The sequence below is a fragment of the Miscanthus floridulus genome, chromosome 18 (genome assembly GCF_019320115.1).
Source record: "Miscanthus floridulus cultivar M001 chromosome 18, ASM1932011v1, whole genome shotgun sequence".
Classification (NCBI taxonomy): Eukaryota; Viridiplantae; Streptophyta; class Magnoliopsida; order Poales; family Poaceae; genus Miscanthus; species Miscanthus floridulus.
The window spans coordinates 45793642-45805159 of record NC_089597.1 but is presented as its reverse complement, the minus strand read 5'-3'; the positions used below and the strand labels follow the sequence as shown (position 1 = coordinate 45805159).

The 11518-nt window shown below is 43.8% G+C and overlaps 1 pseudogene; it reads right to left on the bottom strand.

The window, feature by feature from the left end:
* Positions 1-9051: 9051 nt before the first annotated feature.
* Positions 9052-10020, bottom strand: LOC136523752 (putative UDP-glucose glucosyltransferase; annotated as a pseudogene).
* Positions 10021-11518: the final 1498 nt, after the last annotated feature.

Here is an 11518-nt window from a genome sequence, read left to right as displayed (position 1 = left end):
CCTAGCCCTAAACTCTATATAAGGGTAGTCAAGGCACCCTCTCCAGAGACATTCACATCCTCTACCATTTCATTCATTGTCCATCGTAATAGGGCTCCTAGAGCTTCTTTTCAGGCAGTCCATCTCCTAGCTCTAGCTTTTCTTCCTCTTCCACCATTCTTGCACCCCATTGTAAGAACTTCAGAGCATTCAAGCAAGGAAGATGCACTCAATCATCTCTAAGACTGGACATAGGGCTCCAACCTAAACTAGTATAAATCCTCATGTCTTTTGGATGCTACCATTGTCTTCCTAGAGCAGCACGACAATCGAATAAATTTACTAGTCCGGTTTACAAAACACCGACAATCTTCAAGGTGAGTGTTGATTGTCCCAACTTCCAACACTGTCCCCACCACTTGTTACGCCAAGAACCATCGTATACCTCATCTTCCCTGATGTGTGCTCCCTAGATCAAGCATCTTAACTGCATTGAGTCTAGGTGCATCTTCAAGGTTGGCCTATTTAAGCCGGGTCTGGGTGCACTAAGTCTCTCGCCCCTCCCCTCTCCTCCCCTCCCTCCAAATCCCTTAGCATTAGACTAAGTGAGAGAGCGGCAACTCCTTTTGTCCACCATGGTTCATTACGTACTTCGGCGGCTCCGCCGTTGCTGGGAGAATGCTTTCAAGATTGGGTTCTGTAGTGGCCTACTGGTGGCCGTTCATCTTGGGTGTTAGAGGAAGTTCTGCGAAGAGATGGGGAAGAACAATACCATCTTCGGTGGCCTGGGTCACCAGTGACACGGCGGCTAGGCTCGTTGATGGTCGGCGTGCGGGAGACTTCCAAGTCAGAATATCTATAGGAAATCCTAGAGGGCGAAGGGTGCCTTGCTGTTGCCAGAAAACCTTTTGAGCCCACAGATCTCAACCTAGGATCTCTCAACGTCATGCCATGTGTTCCTCCCCGATGATGAAGAAGACGACGTGGGCAAGGCTCCTCGTGGGGCTCCTCATCCTCTAGGATGTTAGAGGGAGTTTTGCAAGTGGTTCTTCCGTAGATTTCTTGCAGGCATCGTCCCTGCTCATGGCGAAGAACTAGAGGCGTGGTGAAGGTTTAGTTACGCCTTCGTCCAGGTTCTACGCTTCACGAGATCTCCATCGCTGAGTGCGGGGATAAACCTATGCTCATCGCTAAAATTTGGCTTATGCTGATTTGTTGCGAGAAAAAACATTGTTTGTTCACTGAAAAGTACTGCTGAAGTAGTGCTAAAGAACAGGGCCAAGATTTTTGTCATCATAGCTATAGTTGCTGATAGATCCTTGTTATTGTACGCCCGGTGAATGAAAAGTGTAACAGAGTTAATCAAAAAAGAATGTCTTTTATTGATTTTGAACACTGTTACCTCACTGTGATGCTGGTAGGGTGTTTCTTTGTATGTGCAAACTGCCATATGGTATGGCTTTGTAATCGCGTCCATTATTATTATAGAGATTAGTACCTTTATTATGCAGCATCAGCTGACAAACTTTGTCATGGTAGTGTCAATTGTAAAAAGTACGCTGTCTCCAAGAGTTTCCTAAACCTCCTCCTAATCCTTAATTTTTAGAAAGATGAGAAACAATTCAACTGCAACAACTCCTAATATTTTAGGAGTTAGGGAAAATCCCCCTCATCTACGTAACTTTATGCGGACTCGCATTGCGCGGAAAGAGGTGCAGAGGTGTGTCGCCATTTTTGTCGGCGTGGTTGAGCAGCTCTGCGGGACGTACACGGCCAAGCAAGCACCTGAGCACGTTCGCCTTGCCGCTGATGATGAAGGTGTGGAAGGTGTTTAGGCCATTGCCATCCATCATCTTAGACACATCAGAGCAGTGCCAGAGTAGCACCTTGATAGCGTCCCTCGAGCCGTATGTTGGCGGTCACCAACGACAACATTTAGACCACCAATTATAATCCAAAATAGGAGAAATAAACATACTTTTGACACATATGCATGTACTATTGACCTAGTTCCACTTGTATTGGAGAAAACATGTTTTGTAGGTCACACATTCGAATACAAGTGGAAAATAAACAAAACCAAGCAAAAGGTGCAAAGAAGAAAGCGTAAAGCAGAAATGCGTAAAGGAAATACATAAAGAAGCCCACCTACGCAACTTACCTAGCAGAACGCCAACGTAGGAGGGGCCTAGGCCCAGCCACTAGCCCACCTGGCAAAGGTGGTGGCCAGGTGAGCCAGCCAGGGTGCGGTCGCACCCCAGGCGGCTCAGCCCAAGCCCAGCCTTCGCAAACGATTGCATGGTGGCATGCTTGGTCGGTTCATGGATGTTTCCTAATTTACCTGCACCAAAACAACCAAGCTTCACTATATAAGAAGAGGAGGAGCTCATTCTTCAACACACAATCATTTGGAGCTACACCTCACTACCCTACTCTTGTACTCTTTAGCTTTAGTTCTTAGTAGTATTTGGAGCTAGCAAAGCTACTTGGAGAGCTTGTCTCCTTGGAAGAAAAAGCAACTTTGGTATGAATAATACTATGAAGAGTTCTTCTATATTCATGCTCTCATATCATTTATATAGTAGTGCATATGAACTAGAGTATAGTTTTCATGTTATAATCATGATATATGAACTAGCATATAGTTTGTGTGTTATGATCTTAACATGTTCAACTTTGAGCTTAATCATTCATATGACTTGTATATGAGTAGAAGTGGAACTAGGGTTGAGGTGACGGTTCGTCATTCCTTCGGGTTTGCCCATATTCTTGCTTATCGATCCGTAGGGTCGAAGTCCTGAGGGGATATGGGTAGTTTTCTTGTACACGGGTGTGGTGCTTGGGTGCACGGGAACCTTTGGATATGACGGTGCCCCACGGTTGAGGGGTAGGTGGCAGGTGGTGACAGCCCTGTCCGTCCCTTGTAATCCCCCACGTTTGGGTATTCGTGTAGGAGTTCGTAAAGTCTCTATGGCTTGGCAGACCAATGCCTGGGGATCTCCCTGTCCATCTCAAATTTAGCTCTAACTCTATTCATATAACTTGTATGATCATTAACTGTTCTTTGCACGGCTATATTAGAACCTGTCGGCTCCACGTAGGAATATTATTTTATTCTTTGTTTTTCTTTTATCCTTGAGGTTAGCCAGATGTGTGTCCACTATCCATGAAATACCATTTTACCCCTGTTATGAACCATGGTCCACTTGCAAGTATGTAATCATGTTTATGTCTATGCTAGAATATGTATACCTTGCCCTCCTATGGGAAAATATAAATAACGATACCCTGAATATTTATGGGTAAAATGCTACAACGATAGATTAGTACGCTTGCGGATATTGTCTGTAATATTTAAGGACTATCGTAGTTGGTGTTTCTTGGTGGCGTTGCTAAGATTACTCAATCTTAGTAATGGTGTTAAGAAATACCAACAGGCATTTCTGGCACCGTTACCGGTGATGGACTTAAAACCTCATCACTTGGTGATTGCGCTAAGAAATATCAATAAGCATTTCTGGCGTCGTTGCCAGGGATGGACTTAAAACCTCCTTACTTGGTGATTGCGCTAAGAAATGCCAACACCGTACTGCGTGGCGATGTGCTTCTTGATGAGCAGCAGCTCCACGACATGCGAGTTGTTCTTCTGCGCCGCATTGTTGCCATTGGAGTCGGTCATGTCCACCAGGGCTAGGGCACGACGAAGGAAGCAGGGGCGGTGGTGGCGTAGAAGACTTTCACGTGGAAAAAAATTGCCGCAAAAAAAATACAAGTGGAACCAAATTTTATTTTTTTAGGAGTGGAATATTGGGCACTATTGGAGACGTGTTTCTTTTTTTCTCCCAATATCTTTTTAGGACTTGGAAAACATGGTGTTTTGGGGAGAAAAATTTTGGAAACTCTTGGAGATGCTCTAAGGCATAGCTGAATTAGTATCAACATTGTACAATTATGTCACCGTCGGATATAAATGTCATTGAAAAAATTGTATCACCACCACTATTCGCTGTTAGGTGCTAACATCTTATTGTTCTTGCTATAACCTGCAAAAATAACGATCATAATATTTTGTTCCTTTTCAACGTTCAATTTTCGTATGACACGCCCGTCGTTAGGTGCTACGTACCATCTTCTTTAAAACCCAATCACCACCGCCGGTAGCCTTCACCGTTGATATCGTCAAAATTTACAAGCCAGCGCGAGACTCCCGTGCGTTTTTAGAATTTTACAATCCTGCGGCATCATCTTTGACTTCTACATGCATTTTCATCTCGACACAAACTTTATTATTGCCAAAGTCCCTCTCATGGCTGAGGCGCAAGCAACCAATTTAGCTTCCACGGTGATGAGGTCCCTCAACATGAATTAGGCGACTTAATTTCAAACAATCAGATTCTGGCGACAACCTTACGGAAAAAATGTATATGTATACCACTCCTAGCCAATAGAATATTAAACATGTTATACCATATTTCTTCAAGAGTATTAAAGGAATCCAATTTGAATTCCAGATAGCTCGAGGAATTGATTTCTTGAGGCGAGAGCCAGCTTAGGAACTACTTTTATATACAGATTTTGATATTGATACGCCTCTACCAAAAAATACCTTTGTTGCTAAAAATTGTTTATCTACTAGTAAATAAATTAAATTCGGAAGAAACAATTCACTCTCACACCCTAATTGTAGTTACTGTGGACATGTACTTAGATTTACAATCGATTTGTACTAGAGTTAGGATGATTATTATAGTGTAATTTCTCGATAGAATTGGAGTAAATGAAAAATAAGATATATAGGGATGGAAGATTTCACCTCATTCTTAGATCAACCTCAAGAGACTCTCTATATCCCTCCTTATTGATAGGAATAAAGATTTTGGTGAAAAAAATACACTCCAACAACTTATTTAGTTAGGTCTCTAGATATTGTTATTCTCTATTTTGGATTTTTTGCTAGCCAAAGATAAAAAGCGCGGTTGGCTCTTTAGAGTGCCCACGAGATATAGAGAACTTGTTAGAGGGTGGAAAGATATATAGAGAGATTTTTGTTCAAGTGACTCTTAAAATGATAATTTAGAGAGTGAGTTTAAGAAAAAAACTCTTAAAGATGCTCTTGTAATACCTTTAATCTAGACATGAAACCCTTTAAAACACTCGAAATAACATGCTCACAAAATTTAGGTGTACAAGAGTCCCTTTTCACCCGGACATGATAGAACAAACCTGTAGAAAGAAAACCAAACTGTAGGTGCATCGATCCAACATTGCTCGACGCCTGTGTCTAAAGAGGATATGGTAATCCATGGCAACGATTCATCGTTCATACGAGGAACAAAACATCGATATAGTTTCTTTTTTTTATTCCAGTACAACTATATCATACGTATTAGAGTTTGTGGAGCTCGAACACTGCTTGGATTAAGTTTAATTACACGTGTTTTATTGGTTAAGTTTAACTAAACATGTTTTATTCGGTATCCTAAGCCAGTTAGTTGTCTTCTGGCATGTCTTCCAATCCTATCTCTCTTTGTCTTGAAATATAAGGTATCAAAGCATTGAAAATTCATCCTAGGTATAAGGTATTCTAGGCAAATTAACTCCTCTAGAGTTTCAATCGCATGTGTACCTGCTATTAGTGTCTACCATTAAGCTCAGAATATGGTAAGCATAAAGCCTTTTTATAGTTATGGGAGGGTTACATGCGTCATTTGGATTATATCCCATATTTTGTTTTAGAACTCCTATAATACCTTATATTTTAGGATGGAGGTACGTATGTACAAATACATACCATGTCTGTAGTAAGGTATGTGGTTGTATATTTCTTTTGAATCACGACATAAACAGGAACACTCACATACATAATTACTTGCACACATAAAAATAGCCAAAGATGTCATTTGTTTGCACGAATAAAAACGATCTCATCCATCCAAAACTAACTGAAAACAACATCCATATCTAGCCGGCTATTAAATAGAAATTCTCCAAACATATCCCCAAACAACAATTGAAAAAAAAAGTTTCAAGCAAAAAAGGGAAAACAAAATCTTAGAAAAGAAAATATTGTACCTACATATACTATTAAATAGAGAAGGGATTCTTCTATGGGTCTCCTTTTTTACTTTTCACAATACATGCATGCCCTCTCCCTATTACTTACACTAGTACAGAAACAGACGGTACTCCCGGTTGGGAAACCCCTTTAGTCCCGGTTTTCCAACCGGGAGCACAAATCCGGGACTAAAGGGCCCCTCCTTTAGTTCCGGTTTCTCGCTCGGGACTAAAGGTCCCGGTTGGTAATACCAACCGGGGCTAAAGAGGTCTTCCGGCCTGGCCACGTGGGCCGGCATTACCAACCGGGACTAAATGTTTTCTTTTTTGTTATAAATGTTATAATATGGAAGCTGCTGTTTAGTTTTTTTTGTTATAATATGGCTGCTGTTTGGTTTATTGTTATAAATGTTAGATAAAAAGTTGTGGTAGCTGTTTGGATTGCAGCCGCATGTTAGTCAAAATGCCCCGTATACATTCTCACTAGAAAATGTTTGAATAATCATCACAAGCACACGAGAAGCTTAATAATGTTTACTAAAACAGTAGCACTAGAGCAATATACTATCAGCTTCTAGCTTTTACAAAATGAACAGCCAGCCACTACAAAATCAACAGCCGGCCTTTCATTCTTCATGACGAGATAGTCCTTGCCTTCCATTCTTCATGAGCAGATAGTCAAAATAACACATGCAAATGTTCAAAAGAAAGATGAAATTAGTAATATAATAAACTAAAATAGCTTGGAATACAAATGTACTGTATGAGCTAATTTTGTCAACAACAAAAAAAATTCTAACACCACATGCTAAATCTGAAGATTTCCTATATATTAGTTAACAAAAAAATTGTCTATTCAATAGCAATATTGCCTAGATTAAAGAAACGAAGCACCTGCAATGATTTGTCCATATATACTAAAGAAAGAAAGCACTAACTAGCAAGAAACAGATGGATTCACCGCATCTCTACATGGATTTATTCTTACAAAAATCAATGGAAATGGGAAAATGGAAATGCCTTCTCTGGCGGCTGTAGGGGTTGCTGTGCCTGAACCTTCTTCCGCACGGACTGGATCTGCATGAATCACCACCACGAGATAGATGAATCTTCACCTGGCAGATTGATTTGCCTCGGTTGTGGCTTCCGATTCCACATCCACAAGATCACAGCTTCCACAAGACCAAAAGTATATTTTAGATCTACACAGATGGGGAAAACTAGAGATTAGCAGATGGTAACGAGAGAGAAGATGAGAAGCTGCACAAGTTCATCACCTGTGTGGACGGAGAAGACACCCGTGCTCAGCGGGTAGGACAGTTCTTTATATAGGAGGGGACCTTTAGTCCTGGTTGGAGACAGCAACCGAGACTAAAGGTCCCTTTCTAGTTTCGGACGGAGCCTCCAGCTGGAAGTAGACTTTTACTCCCAGTTGGAGGGACCAATCGGGAGTAAAAGTTAACCTTTAGTCCCGGTTGGAGACAGCAACCGAGACTAAAGGTCCCTTTCTAGTTCCGGACGGAGCCTCCAGCCGAGAGTAGACTTTTACTCCCGGTTGGAGGCACCAACCGGGAGTAAAAGTTAACATTTAGTCCCGGTTGGTAGCTCCAACCAGGACTAAAGGTCCCCTGCAGCAAAAGCCTGCCGCAGTAGCCGTTGGGCAGGGACCTTTAGTCCCGGTTGGAGCTACCAATCGGGGCTAAAGGTTTCTCTAGTCCCGAGCGTGAAAAATACCGGGACTAAAGCCAAATTTCGAAATGGATCAAAAGTCATTTCTCTACTAATGTTATGTGATCTGAACTCATTATCTGCGCTTATGCGAAATAGAACATCACACAGACATCAATGACAAAGTTCGATACCGATACGTATTGTAACCGATGAGACGATCATTGAATAAACTAGATGACACGCTGCACGTTGCTGCGGGCTAAAGGTGACTATAGATAGTTACTTAGTTGTAGAGTTCAATGAGGAGAAATAGTTATACAACGAAAACATGTCAACATGTGGAGTTGTCGCTGTAATTTTCTACATGTGGACATGCATAATTTTCTGCTTGAATATATTACTACTATATGTGTTTCTGTTGTGATAAAAAGGATGTAGAGTCTCATCTCTGAAAGTTAGCAAAAGAAAAAAAAAAATGAGAAAGCAGGCCATCATATTATATTCCTGTTTTAATTTTGCTTTCTCACGGAAGATCAAATTCATGGAGATATGTTTCCTGCATATGGAGAAGGCTGATGGATGGAGACCGGAGAGGGAGAAGAAACAACTCATTTTACTCAATGAAGGGGAACGATAACAAAGTGGGCAACACGAGCTGACACACTAATTGTATTTTTGAGCCTAAAGAAAAGACCAGCTATTAGTAAATTGGATACAAAACAAAAAAAAGGGTATATTTATCAAAGATGATTGGATGAGGAATCATTGGTTTGGCTGTCGGCGTCGATGAGCACAAAGTCAAAGGCACCATGGTTAGCTTCGTCAGTGAGGAGCACCGTCTACCTTGTGCATGACCCCGACCTGGTCGAAGAACAGCCAGCTAAGCATGTAGTACTCGCGGCTCATATCGATGGCCATGAACTTGCCGTTGCCACGGAGCACGAGGACCATAAACAGGAGCGAGCGGTTGTCGAACATGCCCACTCGATGGCATTCTTGGTGCCGCTCAGCTTGATCAGCAGCCGGAGCACCCGTGCCTCGTCTGGGGGCATCGTCATGTTCCTCGTGCTCTCACATGCGCGCACACACGGTTATTGAACGAACTCACATAGAGATAAGAATAGCTGCAGCTCACTGCGACCTCGTGCTGCCAAAATATTCAGCCTGTTCGCTTGCTCGTAAACGATCGTAAATTTCCAGCTAGGAACAGTGTTTTTCTCTCACACCAAACCAGCCAGCAGTAAATAATCCACGATACGATACGGCCTCCCGAATAGGCTGATTGACGCTGGGGCCTTTTTTTAACTGGGTTAGTGGACCAAAAATATATTCCAATTAAAGGATGAATTAATAGAGAAGACCGGCGACAGCGTCAAGGAACCCCTCGGGGAGCAAGGGGTGAGTGTCCGGCCGCACCACCCATAGGAAGGGCCGGCCTGTGGACGCGAGCCCGTGCGCCATCTCGGCGATCACCTCGGCGGGGAGAATTATGATGCTCCCGACCGACACGTACACGACGGAGCCTCCAGCCACCCGATGCAGTCGTCCGCCGCCTTGATCAGGTCGCCGCGCACCGGGACGTCGTCCTGGCCCGCGAGTTCCACGAGCGGGCCCACGGGGATTAGCTGCGGAGGGCGCGGCCTGACGCTCGGGAGCGCGGCGACCACATCGCGCTCCAGCTCAGCGAATGAGTTGACGAACACCCACGACGCCTTGCCCATGTTGCGGAACTGGTCCTGGATCGTGTCCCCGAGTACCTTGTGCGGGTTTGAGTGTGACGCGAGCAGGAACGACGGCACGTCGGCGACGGACAGCGTCGGGAGGCCCGGGAGCGTGAATCGCGCTTCGAGGTCGTCCTCGCGCTGGAGCTCTGCCAGCCTGTGTGCAAAGTGGTAGTATATCGAGAACACCGCGCACGACTGCACCCACAGCACCGCCGAGGGGATGCCAGCGTCGGCCGCAACACGCCACCGGCCGCCCTGCTTCCGCCTGGCGCCTGAGTAGGTCCGCCAAAGCCAGCCGCCCGGCGGTCTCAAGGTGCCGCAGGAAGTCTTTCAGGTCCAGCTTTGTCCCGTCGAAAGGATGGTCCAGGAAATCGAACCTGATGCGGCCGGCGCCGAAGGGCACGCCGTCGCCGCCAGCCGACACCCCCGAGGCGGCGGCTAGATCGTCGCGGATGATGGAGGACGAGGAGCAGGTGACGAGGACGCCCTTGGCTGCGATGCGCTTGGCGAGGCGGATCATGGGGTTGATGTGGCCCTGGCTCGGGTAGCAGACGAGGAGGACTTGGACGTGGGGCGTGACCTCCTCAGCCATGGTCGCGTACGTGTGCGAGCTCTCTTGCGACTTGCGAGAGAAATAGAGAATAGAGCTGGCCGTGTCTCTGGGTCTTCGGGCCTTCGCTCAGTCCATTCTCCACGTCTACATTCATTTATAGTGCTTCGTGCAGCATTTCACCAAACTCGCCCCGGTAATGATATGCCGTGCAACACAATGTACGGGCACATACGTGCAACTATTTTATTGCATTCGCGAAGCTGCAGGAGGCTTTCCGTTGACACTCAAAGATGTTCTAAAGGTTCAAGGCACCGTGAATAAGTTATAACTATCATGGACATGTTAGACACTGTTAAAGAAAACTTAATGGAGACGGGCAAAAGCGATTTTTCGAGGCAAAAACGAAAGTAAAAACCACATGTTAGTACTTCCTAATAGTCCTTAATCGGGCATAAAGGAGGATGTCGCTAGCGTAGTTTTACAAATTAGTTTTGACAAATTTGCCTGTAGTTAAAGTTGTAGTCAAAATAGACTTTTTAAAACCAAAACTTTGTTTTTAAAACTATGTTCATGACAGTATTATGCTCAATCTTGCTCTGATACCAGCTGTGATAGAACCGTCCAATTTATATAAGATCAAGTACGGCTGTCCCTGCTAATACGTTGATACGCGCATACTTTCACTTATATAACCCTGGTAGTCCGTCGAGTGTCACAAAGGACCTCGGTAAATCAACATCACAACCAAGATCGCGTGATTAAGCAAATACACATCGCATACACAGAGTTGCAGCAGAAATAATATTACAAATGTGTTAACAAATAATAGTATAAGTTTGAGTTTCAAAACCGATTAGTGAAAACAACCTCGCTTTCAAATGATTACAATAATATAAGTTCTAAATACATTACTAGCATAAGTGACATCCTCTGATAAAAGCATATAGATGAGAGATAAATATAGAGTCACCGAGCCCACCGGCGGTTAGCCACCATTTTCAGCAGGCCGAGAACTTCATCTGCAACATGGTGGGATAAACCCTGAGTACTCGAATATACTCAGCTAGACTTACCCGTCATAAACCAAAAATAAAGTAACACCAAGGAGTATGCAAGGCTTTATAGGTGGAGATATCTTGACAATATTTTACATAAAAAGCTTAAGTGCATAACTTGAAATATATAATATCTTTAGCTTCAAGTTATCCCTATTCAATTAAGCATATCTAAATTAGCACATGTACTAGAGCAAGCACTTGATCAAGCTAAATAAGCATTAGTAACCATATCCGGTGTTGTAATTTAAGCAATCATCATAACCACCAAGTTTCAATTAGTGCTTCTACGTTGTCGCTGCTCAGTCAAGTTCTCACTATCCGAGAGAGACGGCGATTCGAATCGATTCCAACACAGCTGAGGAATTTATTCCTAACACAAATAGAGGCACACTCGCGCTAAGGTAGCATCAGGTCACCTTTAGTACAATTTAGGTACAGTCACGGGTCCAATCAGCGCCGCACCCTCAGAGATTCTACCA